At 44.1% G+C, this 22,032-nt stretch overlaps 1 pseudogene; it reads right to left on the minus strand.

The window, feature by feature from the left end:
- Positions 1-749: 749 nt before the first annotated feature.
- On the minus strand, positions 750-868 carry LOC145408142 (5S ribosomal RNA; annotated as a pseudogene).
- Positions 869-22,032: the final 21,164 nt, after the last annotated feature.

Here is a 22,032-nt window from a genome sequence, read left to right on the forward strand (position 1 = left end):
CTTCATTATGGTGTGCGGAAACATCACTAGTGTCACCTAAAGTGTTACTGTCAGGAGCTCCCATATACTGTATACAAGTCAACACAGGCAACCTCCAAAGCCCTTCAGCCGTCATAATGTAGGTACTGTACTCTTAACACGTCTGCCTAACTTGTTTAGCAATGCATTTTAGAGGGATGGAGAACAGAAGGAACTTCATGGGACAAAGGATGGGAGGGAGGGAGAATTGAGAAGAAAGGAGGGGGGGAAATGAATAACTGAGGGAGAAGAGAGGAGAAGTGAAGAGAAAAAGAAATAAGAAGTGTAGAAGGCCATTCACGTGCAGGTAAGAAGTTACTGTGAAAAAATTAATATCGGCAAGGCAAATCTACAGTATGGTGCAAGAGTAATGATAAGGTTTTAGATCCATTCATCCATCATCCAATCCCATGTCGCACCATAGAGGAGCGTAGGAACCCGGGGCTAGGCAAGTTGGTCCTGACATTTAAGATGAGAGTGACCAGCCTCGTTCATCCCTGAGTGGCATTACCTGAGCAACGAACCCCAACCACCCCATGGATATAAACCTGCACATGCTCAGTCCAATTGGAGCACCTTTAATTACACACTAAACCACCAGGTGCCATCATTCATTCATTCATTCATTGCCAGATGCCATGTATCCCAAATGGGGTGGCCAATGGCTTAGAGTTAATTGTTTTACAGGGAGGGGCACTAATCCTCCACCAACCCCACTTGACTCGTAGGGATGCCAACAGCATCTGGTGTTCCCAGGCGGTCACCCATCCAAGTACTAACCAGACCCAACGTTGCTTAACTTCGCTGATCGGACGGGAAGTGGTGTACTCAACGTGGCATGACCAGGTGCCATAATTTGGTTATATGATTACCACCCAGTGTAGTAAATGGTTTCCTAGTGTACAGGATACCATTTGGCTTGTCATTCAGTGTAGTCATCCATAGGCAGAGGGAAGAGGAAAGAATGAAGGAAAGAAAGACAGAGGAGGGAGTGTAAAGTCACCTGTAGGCAGAAGAAAGAGAAAAGAATGAAGGAAAGATGAGGAAGGATGGAAATAAGGAAAGGGCAGACACCCAAAGCAGCACTACATCGAGTGAGTGGATGGTGAGCGCCCCCACCTACCACCAGTAAGGTTTTAGATATCATCTATATTAAGCCAGTCACACCATGGTATCATTACAGCTATTTAGTTTCTACATCTCTGACCGTCAAGAATAGCTGGCAGTTTATGTGGTCATAGCAGTAAAAAAAAAAATCATCATACCTGGCTCCATATGTAAAAACACTCCACGTGTATTTCAGTGTTGTCTGCATCTTGAGCAGTATTGTGCATAATACTAGCCGACGTCTGACCTTTTATCTGCTGCATTTGACTTAGCTCTTGTATTCTAGGTAGCCATTGATATTGTAATTCAGTTAAGAGAATCCCTATAATGCTAGGGGGTTAAAAGCCATCTTTGTAGCCCTTGCATTTCAGTGTTATATTCTGACCACCAGCAAACTACTATATCCAGCCAAAAGAATCTCTGTACAGCTAAAGGATTAAGTTGAAATGAGGCTGCGTCCTCATGGTATATCTTCTGGGATATCTTCTGGGGTGGCATCACCATTAAAGACACAAGTGGGCATTCATACTGCTAAAATGTGGCATGAGTGGAGGAACTACAGCACTTCACCATGTCGGTCATGCTTTATTCTGCAGCCACCAGCACCACTCCTCCAGGACTGCATCAAAACCTGGAAGCTGAAGTTATTCAGTGAGCAGTCCCTGGATTTCCTCCACTATCTGTTGATTCTGTTTCATCATCATCATCCGGACCTCCTTTCCCACCCTAGGGCAGGATGAGGAGTAGCAGTGTCCAGACAGCCCAAATTTGCCCAATCCAATTGGCCACGCTTCCATTCACTCATCGTTCAAGACCCTGGAATCCTGGCTGTATCGGATACACCCAAAATATTCACCATGATCTGTAGTTTCACATAAACGTATCCAATTGAGTCAATCCGGACGCTGCTACATTGAAAAGGGGTGCCAAATCTCTGATCATGCACTTCCGCTCACAACATTCATCCAGCCAGCTCGATCTCGTCAGTTCCCTATCCTCACCGACTTCCGAACCTCCTTTCCTCACACACTCATCCACCATATCTCTCCACCTTCTCCTTGGCCTACCTCGCCTCCTTCCTCTTTCAGATTCGCTCAGATATAACTTTTTCACCACTCTATTATCCATTTTCTCCACATGACCATACCATCTCAGTACATTTTCTTCAATTCTGGTGTCCACAGATTTCCTTACTCCACATCTTTCATGAATCACATTATTTCACATCCTATCCACCCTCTGTACTCCATATACATTCCTCAGCAGTCCCATTTCCACTGCTCTTACTCTTGACTTTTCATTTTCATGCCACACCATAGTCTCACATCCATATGTTAATGTTGGCACTGACACTCCTTCATGTAAGCTTAGTGCGGCTGCAACATTCAAGCCTCTGTTTCTTATCAAGGCCTTCATTGCACCAGTCACTTTTCTTCCTTGTGTCACTCTACTTTCAACTTCTTTTTCTCATTTTCCTCTCTTTTCTATCAGTGTACCCAGGTATTTGAACTCTCTCACCAATTCCAGTCTCTCTCCATTCACTGTAACATCACACTGGGAGTCGCCTTCTCTCTCAATAACCATCACTTTACTCTTTTCTACATTTACAGTACTCTCAAGGCACGACACTCACAGACATCAGCAAAACTCTGCACAAGCCTACCAAGTTCTTGTCTGGTACTTGCAAGCAGTACTGCATCATCAGCATACAACAGTTTTGAGATATTCCATCCATCACCATTCATTACCAACACCATCCCTCTCTCCATTACTTGTGTTTTTACTTCTCACATCATCCCATCCATATATATATTTTGAACAGCCATGGGGACATCACACAACCTTGTCGCACGCCCACATCGATCGTAACCATTCACTTAGATACCCATTAACCCTTATGCATGCTTCACTACCATCATAAAAACTTTTGACAGCACCAAACAGCTTACCATCTACACCATATATTTGCAAAACTTTCCACAATCCTTGTTTGTCCACTTTGTCGTATGCTTTTTCCAGATCCATAAATGCCATAAACACCGTATGGTCCTTCTCACAAGCCTTCTCTGCTATCAGGCTCACTGCAAATATTTGATCTGGGTGTGATTCTTTTTCAAAGAGACATAATAGTGTCTACCAGGAAGTGCCCGATCCTGCCCCTACCCCCACATGCTAATCCATCAAGTACTCAAAATTTGACATGACCACCTAGATATCCTCAAGCAGTTGTACACAGAGGTTTGGTCAACAACAGGAGACATGAAGGACACTTCTTGGAATGTCAGTCCACACCCAGGCTCCAGAAGTACATGGAGTTCACAGTGGGGAGTGACAAATACCAGTTCACAATAATGCCATTTGGCCTCAACATCACTTGTAGAATCTTCACGAAACTGACAATAATTGTCCAGAACACACCCAGCCGGTGAAAGGTAAACTGCCTATGTTCCTTAATGACTGGCTGGTCATTGCATCCGCAAAAGGTAGCTGCAGCTACTTAATGCAAGAAGCTCTCCAGCAAGTGGGGTGCAATGGCCTCCTTGCGAACCCCACAGATCTCTACCTGATACCCTCTTGTATGGTTTTTCAAAATTTAAAGTTAATAGTAGTGGTGGTAGTTGTTGTTGTTGATCAGCTTTGTCTGCCTGGCCAAGCAGACCAATCAACTGTAGGCAAGCTTCTGCCCCTGCACTGTCGTCCGATGCAGTGAACTGATGTTCCCATGCATTTGACAGCACCCTGCAATGGTTAGGGACAGGGATAAGTATGGAGGTTTAGTTTCCGGATGGAAACCGCATTTGCGTCTCTCCACCCAGTTAGTAGGGGCATCATAGCAGGCTCCACATCACCCTGTTACCTAGTTATATGGTCACCACCCAGTGTTGTAAATGGTTTCCTTGGTTTCAGGAAAGCATTGGGTTTTTCATTCAGAAGAGTAATTAAATGTGACAGGAAGGAAAGGAGGAAGTAGGAAGAGAGGTGGTAAGACACAGTAGTACAGTACCCCCACCAGTTATGCAGCTCATTTATCATTGAATTATTCTGCAGAAATTGAATTGTGCAAATGGTACAGTACCATAGATACCCTTGTTATAAGGCTGATTGGTATGGTGAACTCCAAAAATGTTCCCAAAGCCCCTCTTTTGGCCTGGAAAAATTTTGACCTCACATCTCCCAGTCATATCAGATATTTATTGTAGTAAACAAATAACCTCTAGGAACATCACTGGGCATAAAAAAGGTTTAATTAGATTGTACAAAGTGGTAAATAAGTGCTGTCAGTTACCATGACAGGGGATGGAGCAGTGGTTGGGTGTCAGGGAGGGAGGGATGTGTCCAAGGCAGAGGGGCCTCTCGCCCCCATTACAGTGGGGGAGAAAGGGAGAGGGAAGAGATCACAGCGTGCGCGTGCGCAGCAGCCATGCTTCTTGGCCATGTTGACAGATCACTGCGCGGGACTTCCATCTGTCAGCACCCGACAGACGATGTTTTGGATGGGCCAATTTCTGAGATTTTCCTGCATAAACCAGATTTTTCCCTTGCATAACGAGAATCAGGGTAGGGATTATCTCTCCGTGTAAAGGGTGAAAAATTGTAAATGGAACCCACATACCTTAATTGGAGGGCACTGTAGTATTAGTACGGTATTAGTAATAGTAAGTAGTAATAGTAGTAAGTAGTAGTAATAGTAGCAGCTGCTTAGTTGCAACCCCAGGATTACCTGAATATGAACACAGTGAACTGCAGGTAGAAAATGCCTCTTTCCTGCAATCCACCTGCCTCCTTTGTGGATAATAAGGGAGGGAATTCAGGGACGTTTATATAAAAAGCCTTGGGGCCACCTGATCATATCACTTGTCACCACATGAAGATGTAGGTGTCCCTCACGTGCACACATGTCATTATTAAAATGATATAAATAACATATACGGTAATGTTAAAGTGTAATATGGAGAAAAATTCATAAACTTTAAGGTGCCGTGAAGCATTCCACGCCACTTAAAATACTAGCCTTACCTGGCTCGTGTAAGGGTAGTAGGGTAACTCTTCCAACGAGAGGAGAGCACACTGGACTGCCAGATACCATTATGTAGGCTTAAACTTTTCCAGTCTGGTGATGTATTTTGTACTTCATTCATGCTGCTACCAGAAATATTGTTCAGCTTATAGGTGACTTTCAAAGCTGGAGGAGTTAGGTATAGCCTCTTCACTACCCAGAGGTGTGCTCTTAGTTGCGTAAAATAATCTGGTAATAGCAAGATTGAAATGTAAATACTGTCATCAGACTAAAGGTGTGTGTGTGTTGAAGGATGGCTTTTGTTTATAGTTAGGTGCATTATGAATTGATTTGGAATATTACCAAGGCCTGTAAAGCACTGTAGAGCTTTCTGTGCCACGTAGAATATGGCTGTATGGATTGCCAGACATCTGATCCTTGGGTCCATCTAGATTAAATGAAACAAAACTTGGTAATATTGGAATTTAGGTGCTGAAATTGGAAGCTTTTAAGAATTGTTGGTATTTTATAATTTTCATATAAGTTCAGTCATCTGAGCTAGTAAGTTTTCACCACTTCCTGCTGTCTCCAACAGGCTAAACTTCAGACGTAGATGGCGGACTTGAAGTTGCAGACTGAAGTCAGTTGAGGAGAAGAAGAAGGAGAAGTCAAAGGAAATTGTGGAGTAAACACCTAATCTACCAAACGGAGGCCATCAGCACTCTTCTTTCATGCCGATACCGTACAATTGTAATTACAGCAGACTTGGAGTTGCAGACTGAAGTCAGTTGAGGAGAAGACAAAGGAAATTGTGGAGTAAACACCTTATCTACCAAACGGAGGACATCTGCACTCTTCTTTCATGCCGATACCATACATTTGTAAATACAGTCACCAAAAAAGTATTGGCCATTTTACCGCATGTATCATTCAGAAACATTGACGAAGCATTGCGATATGGGGCATCCTGTAATTATAAGTGAAAATATTGGTTGTCCTTGGTAATTGTCATCATCAGCAGACTTTCTCCGAGAGTCATCGTATTTTTCCCTCCATAATATCATGTCCTTCCTTACCTCTGTTGGTCTTCTTTCCGACATCTAATTCCGTTCCTTATTTCAATAGCCCCATCTGTGATATGATATACTCCTTCCATTGACCCATTTCTTCCGGCCCACCTAACGTACACAACTTGTAGCCGATGATCCGGCTTTGTGCTGGATTTTGGCACTAGGTTCCTATTGTTCTTCTTCTTATTACAGCACCAATACAATGCTCTTCAGTCCTGTTCTTCTTCCATTAATCCCTTTAATACAGTACTATATGTCTGGCTAAGTTAGATATGATGGTCTGGTGGTAGAAATAGATAGTAAAATGAGAATATAACTACATCTTTTGGATTACAGGGCACAAACTGCTCCAATGATTAGCCTGATGGTCTGGTGGTAGAAATAGATAGTAAAATGAGAATATAACTACATCTTTTGGATTACAGGGCACAAACTGCTCCAATGATTAGCCTTTATTCTTGCTAATTTAAGACTGTTATTCAGCTTGGGTAAGACTTTTCATACTGGAAGGGTCACATTACAACCTTCAGGAACCTGTTCAGTAGGAAAGTAATTAAAGTTGATAGGAGAGCTTTTGGACTGAAGGGGTTAGGGACAGGCTTCATTAAGCCATTCTAGTTACCTTTCTATCTGTCTATCTATTGCCAGACGCCTCAATCCCGTTTGGGGTGGCCACAAACAAATCGCCTCCAAGTCGCCCTGTCCCCCGCCATTTCACTCCCCTGCTCCCAACTCACACCCCCCTCTCTCATATACCTCTCCACCCCATCTCTCCATCTCATCCTCAGCCTCCCCCTCCCTCTTTCCCCCTCCACCTCACTCACATACACTCTCTTCGTCAGTCTTTCACCCTCCATCCTCTCCACATGGCCAAACCACCTCAGTGTGTTCCTCATAACGCTTCCTATCACATCCACATCAACACCACAACGCTCCTTTATATCCTCATTCGTCAGCCTGTCTCTCCATGTGACTCCACAGGCTTCTCTTAAATAACTCATTTCCACGGCTCTCACTCTTGACTTGTGTCGTTTCAACAACGTCCAAGCTTCACTTCCGCACGTTAGAGTTGGTATCACAATACTGTCATGTAGTAACTTTTTCACTTCCATGCTCACTTCCCTGTTTCTTATCACTGCTTTCAAAGAACCAGCAACCTTTCTTCCCTGCTGTACCCTTTCAAGCACTTCACCCTCCAAACCTCCATCCTTACTCATCACACTACCCAAGTACTTAAACGTACTCACATTTTCCAATTCCTCACCATCCAACCTCGCTGTACATTCACTGACTTCACCTCTCTCAAAGACCATCACTTTACTGTTCCCTACATTCACCTTTAGATTCCGTTTCTTACACACACTCTCATACTCATCCACCAAGCCTAGCAGCTCCCCTTCGTCTTCACTCAACAACAGAGTATCATCTGCAAACAACAGTACAGGGAGTTTCCAAACACTACCCTCTCTCACCAGGGCCACTCCAACATCCACTACCCTACCTTGTACCTCTTTTATTACCCCATCCATGTACAGATTGAACAACCATGGAGACATGACACATCCCTGTTTCAACCCAACTTTCAAAGAGAAAAATTCACTTAGTTCACCATCCACATGCACTGCAGCCTTCGCACCATCGTACATACTCTTCACAGCATTCAACAACTTCCCATCTACTCCATATATTCTTAACACTTTCCACAATCCTAGTCTATCCACCCTGTCATATGCTTTCTCCAAATCCATGAAAGCCGCATACAACTTCTTTCCCTTCTCTAGAAACTTTTCCACTAAAGATCTGAGAATGAATATCTGATCTACACAACCTCTTCCCTTCCTAAAGCCTCCCTGTTCTTCTCCAACTAATTTCTCTGTTCTTTCTCTAACTCTGTCAATAAATATCCTACCAAACACTTTTCCTATTATACTAAGAAGACAAATGCCCCTATGATTACCACACACTTCTTTTTCCCCTTTTCCTTTGTACAAGGGAATAATTATACCTGACTTCCAATCCTCCGGGACTCTACCTTCCTCCCAGGCCAATCTGCTTATCTTCCACATCCATTCTACTACTATCTCTCCCCCATGCTTCAGCATTTCACCACACACTCCATCAATTCCTGGGGCTTTCCCTGATTTAACTTTCTTCATTGCTTCCACAACTTCTATCCTACTGATTTCTTCCTGTCTTCTCACCTCCCTCCTTCTCCCAGCCATTCCCCAGCCACTTATACTCGCATTACTTCCATCCTCCACGTTCAACAATTCCTTAAGTGTTCTCTCCATCTGCTCACTTTTTCTCCCTTCTCCACTAGTAATCTACCATTTTTATCTTTCACTCCCCTGCTAACTTCACTTCCACACTGTCTTACTCTTTTCACCTCTTTCCAGAACATTTTCTTACAGTCCCTCCACTTTACACTCAAATTCCTTCCAAATTCCTCATCCACTCTCTTCTTACTCTCTCTTACTAATCTTTTCACCTCTCTCTTTCTTTCTACATATAACTCTCTCTTCCGCCTCTCAACTTCTTCCACGCCCCTATTTCTCATCCATTCATTGTATGCTTTCTTCTTTTGTGCCACAGCCCGTTTCACCTCTTCAGTCCACCACGCTGTTCCTTGCACCCCCCTCCGTCTTCTCTTCCTTCCACACACCACATCACATGCTGCACATATTTCTTCTGTAAATATCCTACACACACCTTCCACGTCCCCCATCTGCTCCAATTCATATTTGCCCAATCATTCCTCCACTTCTCTCTTATACTCTGCCTTTTTCTCATCCTCTTGTAACCTTTCCACTCTCCTTGCAACTACTCCTTCCTCTCGTCTTTCCCTTCTTCTATTCCTCCATCTTACTTGAACTTTAATTCTGGCCACCACCAAGTAGTGGTCAGAAAGTCCACTCCCCCAACCTCTATAAACTCTTGCATCCAATATACATCTTTAAACTATGTTAATCAGCATAGGAGAGACTTTTCAAACTTAGAGTCCCATATGACATTCTTTAACATGTGTAGGAGAGACACTGGATAAAGCCTGATTGGAGATATATTGAACTGGAAGGACTGCATACCTTACATCCTTCATTAGCCATTGCTGCTACCTTTAAATAAGAATTATCATACTGAAGGTAATTATTAGCAGCCTTCATTAACATATTACTGTACTGTAATTAGGAGAGAGGTTTCATAAGTTGATTGGAAGTCAGGAGACAGCAGGAATATACCATTACTGTTGCGGGGGATGAATTTGTGTGTAGGCTATGATATAGGAAGCATATCTCAGAATATGGATGTACAAGGTTAATCATATCTTGTATAGTACTTACACTTTCAGATTTGATAGCTTTTCCTTTTGTAATCTTTACTGAATGATGCAATCAGTTCATGATTACACATTATATAATCTCAGACTTCATCTGTGTCATTGTAGTTGGTTTACCTTGACAAATTTTAGTCCTTCTGCTGCTTAGTTCCTGTATATAAGTGGCAAAATAAGACAGTATTATGGTTTTGCATCCTTCCCATAGATCTTCATTGTGATTTGCTTGATAATCTAGTCTTTATCTCTAGAAACAGCTCAGCATTCAAGGTGGAGAGATGCCAGGTTTTTGTCAGTTTAGGGTGGACATGTAGTCTATATGGTTTGTCTTTATTGTTTTATGTATTCATTATTATTATTATTTTTTTTTTATTTTTTTTTTTTTTTTACTGTGGATCAAATTTAGCGATTCATCTCTTCCGTTTATAAATCGGTACAACAGATAGGCTTTCATTCGCAGAGTTCTAATGGAAGGTATGACCACTGAGTACTATACTGTCTTCCTGTGCATTGTATATTTTGTCATTTGTACTCTCATTATAAGTTTCATTAAAGAATTTGTATCATATGTTTAGTTTCTGTGTCACTCAGTGTGTTTTTACGTAATATATGGTTAATCGTTTAAGTCCTGCCGTTGGATAGCAGACTAAGTTCCAGTTTTTACTTTCTCCCTTTATATAAGTAGCAACTGCTCTATATTCTTTCCATAGCACTTGTTCATGATTAGCATTAAACTGCAGGCTTAGATATTCCAAGTAGCTCAGGAAATTTCGAAATATCTCCTCCTAAAGCGACATTAATAGGTACATGACAATTTAGTTTAGTCTGTGCATGATAGTTCAATTTCCCATTTTTTGTAACATGTAAAGAAATAAAATACAGTAGAAGTTTTTAGCCGGTATCCTAATGGGGGCGCAGTGGCATGGTCAGTATGGTGCTGGCCTGCTGATCAGGAGGACCCGGGTTCAACTCCCGGTGTGATAGAGGTTTCTTTAAAATGTGGCTGAGGGAAGTTTGCGTAGCAGGCTTTCCTTAAAACCACAAGGCCCCATACTTACACTTCAGCTTACACACACCAAGACACTGACACACACTACTACACACACACACCAAGACACTTGCACACACTACTAGACACACACACACACACACACCAAGAATAGCCACAGCCACCTTCACACAATAGACACACCACACACACGGCCACATACACTTCAGCTCACACACACCAAGACACACACACTACTACACACACACACCAAGACACGTACATAGCCACAGCCACCTTCACACAGTTGACACACCACACACACACAGAGGATGGGACACAGACACACCACAAGCAGACAGAGAGGGTGGGACACAGACACACCACAGGCAGACAGACAGAGAGGGTGGGACACACACACACACACACACCGCAGACAGATAGGGGACATATACAAAACACAGAAAGTGAGAGAGGAGGGGGTTTTATTAAAAACTCCAATTTTGGTATACCCCCCCTGTGGCAAAATTGATATAGCCCCCCCTTTAATACTTTTTGGATATTTTCATTTAGTGCCCCCGAGGCCCCAGACCCACTCGAATGAACCAAATTGTCTGGCGTCAGCTGGAACATGATATACCAGAGTTATGCCGGTCATGTGGGGGTTAATGGTGACAGTGTAGTAACTGTCAGGCTCCTATTACTCACTCAGCCAAACAAAATCGTCTGTCAGCTGGAATGGAATACTAGAGTTGTCCCAAGCACCAGAGGGTTAAGAATCTTAACCCCCTGAGTGATGCTCGGGACAACTCTAGTACCCCATTTCAGCTGACTCAGACGATTTTATTCGACTGAGTGAGTCATAGGAGCCTGACAGTGTCAATACCGTCACCATTAACCCCCTCACGACCGACATAACTCTAGCATCATGTTCCAGCTGACGCCAGACAATTTGGTTCAGCCGAGAGAGGATCCTAGGATCCTGAGAGACACTATAACATCACAAACAAAATACAAAATGCCTTCCCTCCATCTTGAACGTTCTATAATTCATTTACATTAAGTAAGCTCGTATTTTCGTATTTTTGCAGCTTATTTCATGTATCTTAGTTAAAAGAAAAAAATACTACGAGCTCTGTATCGTTTCATAGCCCTTCTTCGTGACTAGCATCGTATTCTAGTTATCTATAGTTACAACTGAGCATTCAAGTTGGAGGGATCACAACTTGAAGCAATTACAGTAAACAAACAAACAAAAAGCAAGTGTCGTCCTCTTGACCTCTCGTCTTCGCAGGAACGCAGCGGTGGCGCCATCTTGTGCGTGGAATGCGTGAAGTGCAGGCTCTTGAGTGGAAGGAGCACGGAGCCACAGGAGACTTAATAATATTCGCTAGTCAGCCAGTCTAGAAGCCTGGGACATTTCCCTGAAATAATAATAATAATAATAAGAGAAATAACAACAAAACCAGTCATATACATAATTCAATATCTTAGTCACTTGATCTGTCCATTCCGCCCCTTCAATACGAGGACGCATTTCTGTAAGCTATTTTTTCTAACATGGGAGGTTCGATACGTTTGATTGAGCCTATCCATAAGACTCCTAAAGCTGAGTAAATGCCTCTGGAAGTTGCAAAATATAAAATATAAAACGTCTATATGATATAAAAACCTTTGTTCACCTCCGGGACTCGATCTGTGGCGCCTAGAACAAGTGCTGACGTCATGTTTACACTTTGCTACCTTTAGACGATTTCCTGGAGCTTAAAGAAACCCTCTCGGGATGATGGGACAGACACAATAACCCCTTCAGACAGAGAATGACTTATTTACTTTGTTCTAGGTAACTGGACGATTTTATTCAGCTTAAGAGATCCCGTCGTAGTGAAGGGGTTGACGGTGACTGTATCTAACCCCTCCAGTACGAAATTTCTCTCCAGAGTTGAAGAAAATCGTCTGGAGGAAGAAAGATGAAAATGGAAAATAGTGTTAATGTGGACAATGAGTTAGATAGGACTGGTTTGGTTAAGGTAGGGTAGGGATGGGACGGTTGTGGCAGGGTGGGGTAGCGTTGGGTCGGTTATGGCCGGGTGGGGTAAGGTTGGGTTAGTTTTGGCAGGACGGCGTAGGATTGGGCCGGTTTTGGCAGGGTGGGGTAGGACTGGGTTGGTTTTGGCAGGGTGTGGTAGGAATGGTTCGGTTTTGGCAGGGTGGGGTAGCGTTGGGTCGGTTTTGGCCGGGTGGGGTAGGATTGAGTCTTTTTTGGCAGGGTGGGGTAAGGTTGGGTCGCATTTGGCAAGGTGGGGTAGGGTTGGGTCGGTTTTGGCAGGGTGGGGTAGGGTTGGGTCGGTTTTGGCAGGGTGGGGTAGGGTTGGGTCGGTTTTGGCAGGGTGGGGTAGGGATGGGTCGGTTTTGGCAGGGTGGGGTAGGGATGGGTCAGTTATGGCAGGGTGGGGTAGGGATGGGTCGGTTTTGGCAGGGTGGGGTAGGGATGGGTCGGTTTTGGCAGGGTGGGGTAGGGATGGGTCGGTTTTGGCAGGGTGGGGTAGGGATGGGTCGGTTTTGGCAGGGTGGGGTAGGGATGGGTCGGTTTTGGCAGGGTGGGGTAGGGATGGGTCGGTTATGGCAGGGTGGGGTAGGGTTGGGTCGGTTATGGCAGGGTGGGGTAGGGTTGGGTCGGTTATGGCAGGGTGGGGTAGGGTTGGGTCGGTTTTGGCCAGGTGGAGTAGGATCGGAACGGTTTTGGCAGGGTGGGGTAGGATCGGAACGGTTTTGGCAGGGTGGGGTAGGATCGGAACGGTTTTGACAGGGTGAGATTGGATTGGGTTGATTATGGCAAGGTAGGGTAGGGATGGGTCGGTTATGGCAGGGTAGGGTAGGATTGGGTCGGTTTTGGCAGGGTGGGGTAAGATTGGGTCGGTTTTGGCAGAGTGGGGTAAGATTGGGTCGGTTTTTGGCAGGGTGGGAAAGGATTGGTCGGGTTTGGCAGGGTGGAGTAGGACTGGGTTGGTTTTGGCAGGGTGGGGTAGGATTGTGTCGGTCTTGACAGGGTGGGGTAAGGTTGGGTTGGTTTTGGCAGTATGGGGTAGGGATGGGTCGATTATGGCAGAGTAGGGTAGGGATGGGTCGGTTATGGCAAGGTAGAGTCGAGGTGGGTCGATTAGGGCAGGCGAGGGTAAGCATAGGTAGGTTATGGTTGCGTTGGGGAGGGTAGGATAGGTTATGGCAGGGTAGGATAGGGCTGGGTGGTGGTGGGCTGGGTAGGGTAGTATAGGGCTGGGTAGGGTAGCGTAGGCTGAATCAGGGTAGTGTAGGGTACAGAAGAGTGGTGGTTATAACTGCCGTTTAGTTCCGTCATATCCAACGCCTATTTCACTCAGTTATACTACACTGTCTCATCAGATTTGGGGCGATCTTCTCTACGATTTTTGTTCTTCCCCACTTAGTTCAGTCCTTTAGTTCATTCATGACCCTTGGCTTTCCTTTTTTTTTTTTAATGTGGTGGAGCGCAGGTGCACGAGGCTAGACCACCATTAGTCCAGAATATTAAAGGGTAGGCCACCAAGCTACGCCCTGGTAACGTCTACACGTCAAAACATCTGTCCACCTCTGGGACTTGAACCGTGAGCGCTGGACGCAGAGCTCTCGGTCTGCGGATGTCACTTTTACTCTTTGCTAGCTTCTGACGATATCCTACAGCTTCAGAAAACCCTCTTAGGATGACGGGACAGAATCATTTAATCTTTCAAACCGAGAACAACGTATTTACATTGTCCTAGCTGACTGCATGATTTTATTCAGCTTAGGAGATCCCCTGATAGAGATGGGGTTGATGATGGCAGTATTTAACACTTCCAGTTAGAAATTTCTCTCTACTGTAGAGGTGAAGAAAATCATCTGAAGGTAGAGAGAAGAAAACAGGAAAAGTAATGTAGTGGTGAAAGGGCTGTACAGGGGAGGGTAGGTTAAAGTAGGGTAGAGTTGGGTCGGCAATGGCAGGGTAGGGTAGGGTAGGCTGAGGTAGGCTAGTGTAGGGTTGAGAAGAGTAGGGTAGGGTAAATTGAACTGAATAAGTATATACAATAAAATCTGGCGCTACAACAACCAGGGTCATATGCCGCCGGACGACAACGAGAATAAAAGCACTCGAAAAGATGAAATACACACACACACACACACACACACAAAATAAAATTCATAATGAAAACACGAATAACACTAAAACACTAAGAACACTAAAACCACTGTATACTAAATTTTACACGGTAGTGCAGCTGCCTACACCAAGCAAAGGTTTCCCCCTCCACCACAACAAGCATCCTCTCCGAGTACCAACAGAAGACTACAATCCCTCTCCTGCCCGGTGCTCAGAGAGGTAACGATGCCGCAATTCCCCAACAGTGGACACCATCAGCAAAAGCCGAAGAGTCAGGGGGACGAAGCATTCCACACAGAAAGTAGGGGGAGAGTCCTCCATTGAAAATCAATGAGAACCAGGAATGGCCCATTCGGAGCCAGCATAAAGCCGTCTCCCACCTGTATTCAGACCTCGGCAAATGAAGGGGCCCGTTTACCCACAAATATCACACATTTCGTTGGCCCCCACCGCATCCCACCTACTCTGCCAGTGGGAGCAAACAGTGAGTGGTTAGATGAATATCACTGAGCGAGGCAGGGGAGAGGTGAGGATGGGCGAGAGGCAGCAGCCTTTGCCAGAGCGTCAGCATGCTCATTGCCCACAATGGTACAAAACCACAAAGCAGTCCCTAGCAAGCACAGCCATTCTAAAACACTGTAGACAACAAAAGCGGACTGGACTGGAAAACACAAAATGGAGATCGGCAGAGTCGCTAAGAACTGTATAACAAACAGGAGGGAAGCTAAATATCAATTTGACTGCGAGTAAAATAGCAGTATGTTCAGCGATAAAAGTAGATACGATGGGGGGAAGACTCCTACCACGAATGAAATCGGGAAATATAACACCCAAGCCTGTCCCCTCACGGGATTTCGATCCATCAGTACATACGAGAATCGAGACGCTGTGAGAGGAAGCATGTTCTAAAAAAATAGCAAAGAGCCGCCTGTGAGGAAAGAAAGGCCCCTCTTTCAGGAAAGTAAACACACAGTTGCACCCCTGAGAGAAGCCAGGGAGCCATCCTTGGTACACGCACAGGACAAACAAGAAAGGTTGGAACATCCACATCCCCCATGGCAGCCTTCACCCTGTACCCAAACGGATGTGGATAGCGAGGATACGGCGAGGCAGACACTCCCTCTGGGAACAGAGCCAACAAAATCTTCCTGAACTTTAGCAAGGACGGTGACACTAAAGACACTAGTTTGAGGCACTCCCTCCTCTTGAGGATATGAGGGAAACAAGGTGGCACCAATACGGAAAAATTCCATAATCAGTAAAGGCAACCTACCACGCAAACCAAGATGGTGACCTGCATTACCTGGCTTGTGACACGGTAGGACAACAGCCCCCCGCCAAGAAGCAGGAGTGGACGAATCTCTCCAAATTCTATTTATAAGACTCAGGAGGAAGGACACTGCTTCATCATCCAGGTACCTCAGCACTGCATGGGGAATAATATCGACTCCGGAGAAGCGTCATGACAGGGAAAGGGTAGACCAATGTTTACAACAAGACAAAGGGATGTTGTAAGTCTCTCCGCCCCCAGAACGGATGTCCAACACCTTAATCTCCTCCACCTCCCTAAGCCTGTCAAAAACCGAAAAACGAGTATCCCTACAGGAGACCTCAGCGGTAGGACAAGGTAGGGAATGCTATGCCAGGGTAGGCTGGGGTAGGGTAGTGTAGGGCAGAGAAAAGTAGATAGGATGGGTTGGTTTAGGCTAAAGTAGGACAGAATAGGAGAGGGGTAAAATGTGCCTAGTCCAGGAACAAAAAATATATCAGTTATCCATGTAACTAGCGTTTTCTATTTCGGTAGATTATTTTCTTGTCTGCCTAAAGTATCGTGACGTACGAACAATGAGATTAGATATCGAAACTGTAAGATGCGAATTAGTTACAAAGACGGTATTTTGTTTTGGCTAACGTTACATCGATACGTTCAGCTAAGAGCAACTCGGCAGAACTGAACAGTATATGACGTGCTAGATGAACACTGTGACCAGAAAATAAATATATATGTATATATACTTCAGCATACAGTAAGCGATTTTATGTTAACTGAAGAGAAGCCACCACAGCTAATGGGTTAAGTTTACACACACACACACACACACACACACACACACACACACACACACACACACACACACACACACGTTGCGAAAAGTTTCACTGACGAAGTGGGTGGTTACTGTTCCCCTCGAGCAAGGGGACTGGTGTGTGCGTGTGTGGTCACAGCCTTGCCCTTAGATCGGACTATGTGAGCTCTCAGCTCCCTTCCGGGAGGGTAAAAGCTGACGATCACGACCATCAAGTGATCCTGACCGACCCGGTGAATTACACACACACACCATTACTTGCAACTGGCTGGCCTATCATACAGCCATATCCTATATTCATGAAGTACAACACATCTTACATTTATGTAGTAAAAAAAAAAAAAAAAGATGGTTGTATAATACAGAACTGGGAAATATGATGATGATGATGATGATGATGATGATGAGACGGGAGTAAACAGGGTGAGATGAGGAGAATGAGAGAGATGGATGGACATAACAGTGAATGTATTATGTATATTAACCTGACAAATGCCGAAGTAAGCTGGTAAGGGTGAGGTAATATGGAGCCTGACCCTACCGTGACACCATATAATTACTGAATTACCCACCGATAGATCTATCTATCTATCTATAGCCCAACGCCCTAATCCCGCAAAGAGTGGCCGCAGACAAAACGCCTCCAAGTCGCTCTGTCACCCACCATTTGACTACCCTCCCCCCAACTCACCCCCCCCCCTCATACACCTCTCAACTCCATCCCTCCACCTCATCCTCGGTCTACCCCTCCCTCCCTCCACTTCACCTACATACACCCTCTTAGTCAGTCTTTCATTCTCCATTCTCTCCACATGTCCAAACCACCTCAGTGTATTTCTCCTAATCTTCTCAACCACATCCACATCCATCCCACAACGTTCCTCCACTTCTTCATTCGTCAACCTGTCCCTCCATGTCACTCCACATGCTCCTCTCAAGTAACTCATTTCCACTGCTCTCACTCTTGACTTGTTCCCCTCTTGCAAGGTCCACGCCTCGCTTCCATACGTCAGGGTAGGGATCACAATACTATCATGCAGTGACTTCTTAACTTCCATACTCACCTCCCTATTTCTCATCACTGCTTTCAGTGAACCAACAACTTTCCTTCCCTGCTGTACCCTTTCACGCACTTCATCCCCCAAAGTTCCATCCTTACTCATCACACTACCCAAGTACTTGAATGCACTCACATTCTCCATATCCTCACCATCCAACCTCACTGTACATATTGTGACTTCATTCCTCTCAAACACCATAACTTTACTTTTGTTTACATTAACTTTCAGCGTCCTCATCCTACACACTGTCCCAAATTCATTCACCAAACCTTGCAACTCCCATTCATCTTCACTCAACAATACTGTATCATCAGCAAACAGCAACACCGGAATCTTCCAAATCTCACCCTCATTCATTAGAGCCACCCCCACATCCACTGCCCTACCTTGCACCTCCTTCACAACCCCATCCATGTATAGATTAAACAGCCATGGAGACATCACACAACCCTGTTTCAGTCCCACATTGAGATCAAAGAACTCACTCAGCTCACCATCCACTCGCACCGTAGCCCTACCTCCTTCGTACATACTCTTCACAGCATTCAACAATTTCCTCTCCACCCCATATATTCTTAATACCTTCCACATACCTTGCCTATCTATTCTGTCATAAGCTATCTCCAAGTCCATGAAGGCAGCATACACTTTCTTTCCCTTCTCTAGATACTTCTCCACTAAACATCTTAGAACAATTATCTGATCTACACACCCTTTTCCCTTCCTAAATCCCCCTTGTTCTTCTCCAACTAGCTCCTCTGTCATATGCCTAACCCTATCAATGAGTATTGTACCATATATTTTACCAGTCACACTAAGAAGGCAAATACCCCTATGGTTACCACATATTTCTCTCTCCCTTTTTCCTTTGTATAAAGGAACAATTATACATGATTTCCAGTCCTCTGGAACCCTTCCCTCTTCCCAAGCCAATCTACACAACTTCCATATCCATTCCACAAAAATCTCACCCCCATACCTCAGCATTTTACCACACACTTCATCAATCCCTGGGTCCTTTCCCATCTTGATCTTCTTCATTGCTTCCTCTACTTCTGCCCTACTGATCTCTTCCTCCCTCCTCTCATCTCTCCTTCTCCCAGCCATTCCCCAACCGCTTATACTCGCATTGCTCTCATTCTCTACATTCAACAAATCCTCAAAGTGCTCCTTCCATCCCCTCAATTTCTCTCTCTGCCCAATCCAATGGGCCACGCTTCCATTCACTCATCATTTAAGCCCCCGGAATCCTGGCTCTATCTGATATGCCAGAAAACTCTCACCCCATTCCGTAGCTTCACATAAACATATCCGATAGAGTCAATAATACAGTCATCCCTTAACATCTGCGGTTTTAACATTCACAGTTTTGAATATCCGCGGATGGCTACAGAAAAAAAATCTCATTGAACTCTGCTGACACCGTAAAATTATCCCATGCACAGTTTGAGGCTGTTTTAGTACAGTAATGGCATTATCCAGTGAATGAAATATACTGTAACACTCTTCCTTTTGGAGGGTGCTGGGATGAGCACAGTTGTCAGAAAAGGCCATGCAGGAGTACACTATTCATTATTTTTAACTTTTAGTGTTCTTGTATTAAATAAAGTAGTTGTTTAGTGTTCTTGTATTAAATAAAGTGGTTGTAAACATGCACATAGCATTTTTCTTTAGCTATATAAGGAAATGGGGGGTCCAGAGGTGTTTTTAAGGGGGGGCAGCAGATATCCGTGGATTTTTAACATTCGCAGATGTCTCTGTTACCTAACCCTCATGAATGTTCAGGGATGACTGTACAGTAATAATAATATTAATTCATTCATTCATTCATCATCTAACCCAGTGTTTCTCCATGAGAAGTGTAGATGCCCAGGGCTAGGCAAGTTGGTCCTGACATTTAAGATGAGAGTGACCAGCCTCACTCATCCCTGAGTGGCATTACATGAGCAATAAACCTCAACCACCTCCTGAATATACACCTGCACCGGCTCCACCAGGCACCATACTTTGGTTATACAGTTACCATCCAGCACAGTAAATGGTTTCCTGGTGAACAGGAAACCATTTGGCTTGTCACTCAGTGTAGTGTCACCTGTAGACAGAAGGAAGAGGGCAGAATGAAGGAAAGAAAGAAGAGGAAGGAAGGAATTGTTATTATCTCTTTCCCACTACTGGATGGGGTGAGATGGGGTCCAAAAATGGAAGAACGCCAGTAGACAACGGGGAGCGACCAAATCAACAGCATGCCTTGAAATGGGCAACTCACTAACTCACTCACCATTTGAGCCCCCAGAATCCTGGCTTGACTTTATAGGCCTAATCATCTGCACATATTTTCCAGGAAGTAATCTTCCTTTACAGAAGCATTTCACAACACCTACAGGATACTGTCACTCAACTATTAAATTTAAAAATGGGTGCCAAACCCCTACAGTATCATATGACACCCTATGCTTCATCCAAAGCTATCTTGCCAGTTCCCTGGCTTCAATGACTTCCATGCCTCACTCTCTTACTTTCATTAACTATATCCATCCACTTTCCTCTTACTTCACAAAAATATAAACTAAAATTACTCAGCAACGAAATGGACACAAACCCATAAGGTCGTTGCCAAGGCAGAGTCTGTCAACTTGGCCTCAACCAATCACTATTCTGCTGTTGTACCTTCACTAATAAGATATATATATATATATTTTTTTATACACGTGTCCAACTCTGGGCAAAGGCTTCAGGGCCTATTCCCAAATCCTAGTAGTCCTCCTTGGGGCCCAGTTGTCCTCCTGCATCTCCACGTCACCACTTTGGTGCTAACACCCACCATCCATATTGAATACATGCTAGGGCTGTCTCATACAAGACTGTTTTTTTTTTTTTTTTTTTTTTTTTTTATGTGTCCGACTCTGGGCATAGGCTTCACAGCCTGCTATCAAGGCCCAGCAGTCCTCCTACATACCATACACCTCTACATGTCACCATATCGGCGCTAACACCCACCGTCCATATTGAATACATGCTAGGGCTGTCTCATACAGGACTGGTTAACTGGTAGTAGCAGGGGTACTCTTATGACATGTCAGCAGGTCATCTGGTAGATCAGAAAAGTCTGCTTTTTAAGAAATTTAAATCCTTAAACTGTTCCCTGCCCCAGCCAGGATTCGAACCTGGGTCCATTAGGACTGCAGGCCACCCCTCTACCGATTCTGCCATCGCCTCCCCCAATGCCACACCCACCCAGCTAGCCAGTCAACTGTGGGTAAATATATCATCATCATCATTTACCACACTCAGCCAACCCATCACCTAAAGGTAAAATTCAACGATGAAAAACAAATACAGTAAAGGGTCAGATGCATTTATTAACCTCTTAAATCTGGTGATGTCCTTATTTTTTAATTTATATTTATTTTATTCCTGCTGCTACCAGATTGAATTTTTTTTCCAGTTTAGCACCATACTCTAGTAATGGAGGGGTTAATGAAAGCTATTTACTGCTAACCAAAACCCCTCTGTGTCTGAATAAAATAGTCTACACAGCAAGAACAGAAAAACCAAATCTCACCATGCCAAACCCACAGCTGGTAAGTTATTAATATCTTCAGTGCTGTTCCAAGCTACCAAAAAAAAAATCAGTATCATCCAGGGCTTTTCCCATATTAGGATAAGGTGAGATATACTGTCTCGAGGGCAGGAAAAAACTCAAAAGTATGAGATCTAACCAAAGGCCACCCTAATAACCAGGCCACACACTTTCACTCACCATTCAAACCCCCAAATCCTGGCTCCATCTCACAGATAAAATAAATAAATAAATATATAAAAATTACTGTACATTACAAATATGAACCGAGTATTTAAAAAAAAAAAAAAATAAAAAAAAAAAATAAAAATAAGACATGCAAAATACAAATAAGAATCAAAACAATAAGTAGTCAGTGCTGTTCTTATCTGAGCTATTTACAGACTGGGATTTAACATTGGTCAACTACTGTAGCCACTGACTATTAAATTCTGCATCAGACTAGTAAAATTTTGGAGCTACTACTCCAAAAGGACTAATAAAAATTTTCTGACACACTTGTCTGGGGTTTTCTGGCTGACATTTGTATTCTCTTGAATGGTCCAGAAGGTGCATGTTTGTTCTGATCTTTATCTTTCCTGAAAAATCTGAATGCCCTAGAATATTCTGGAACATCCCCATTTTTTAATCCACATTT

Source organism: Coenobita brevimanus, chromosome 75 (assembly GCF_032717465.1).
Source record: "Coenobita brevimanus isolate Jiangsu-jjx chromosome 75, ASM3271746v2, whole genome shotgun sequence".
NCBI classification, from domain to species: Eukaryota; Metazoa; Arthropoda; class Malacostraca; order Decapoda; family Coenobitidae; genus Coenobita; species Coenobita brevimanus.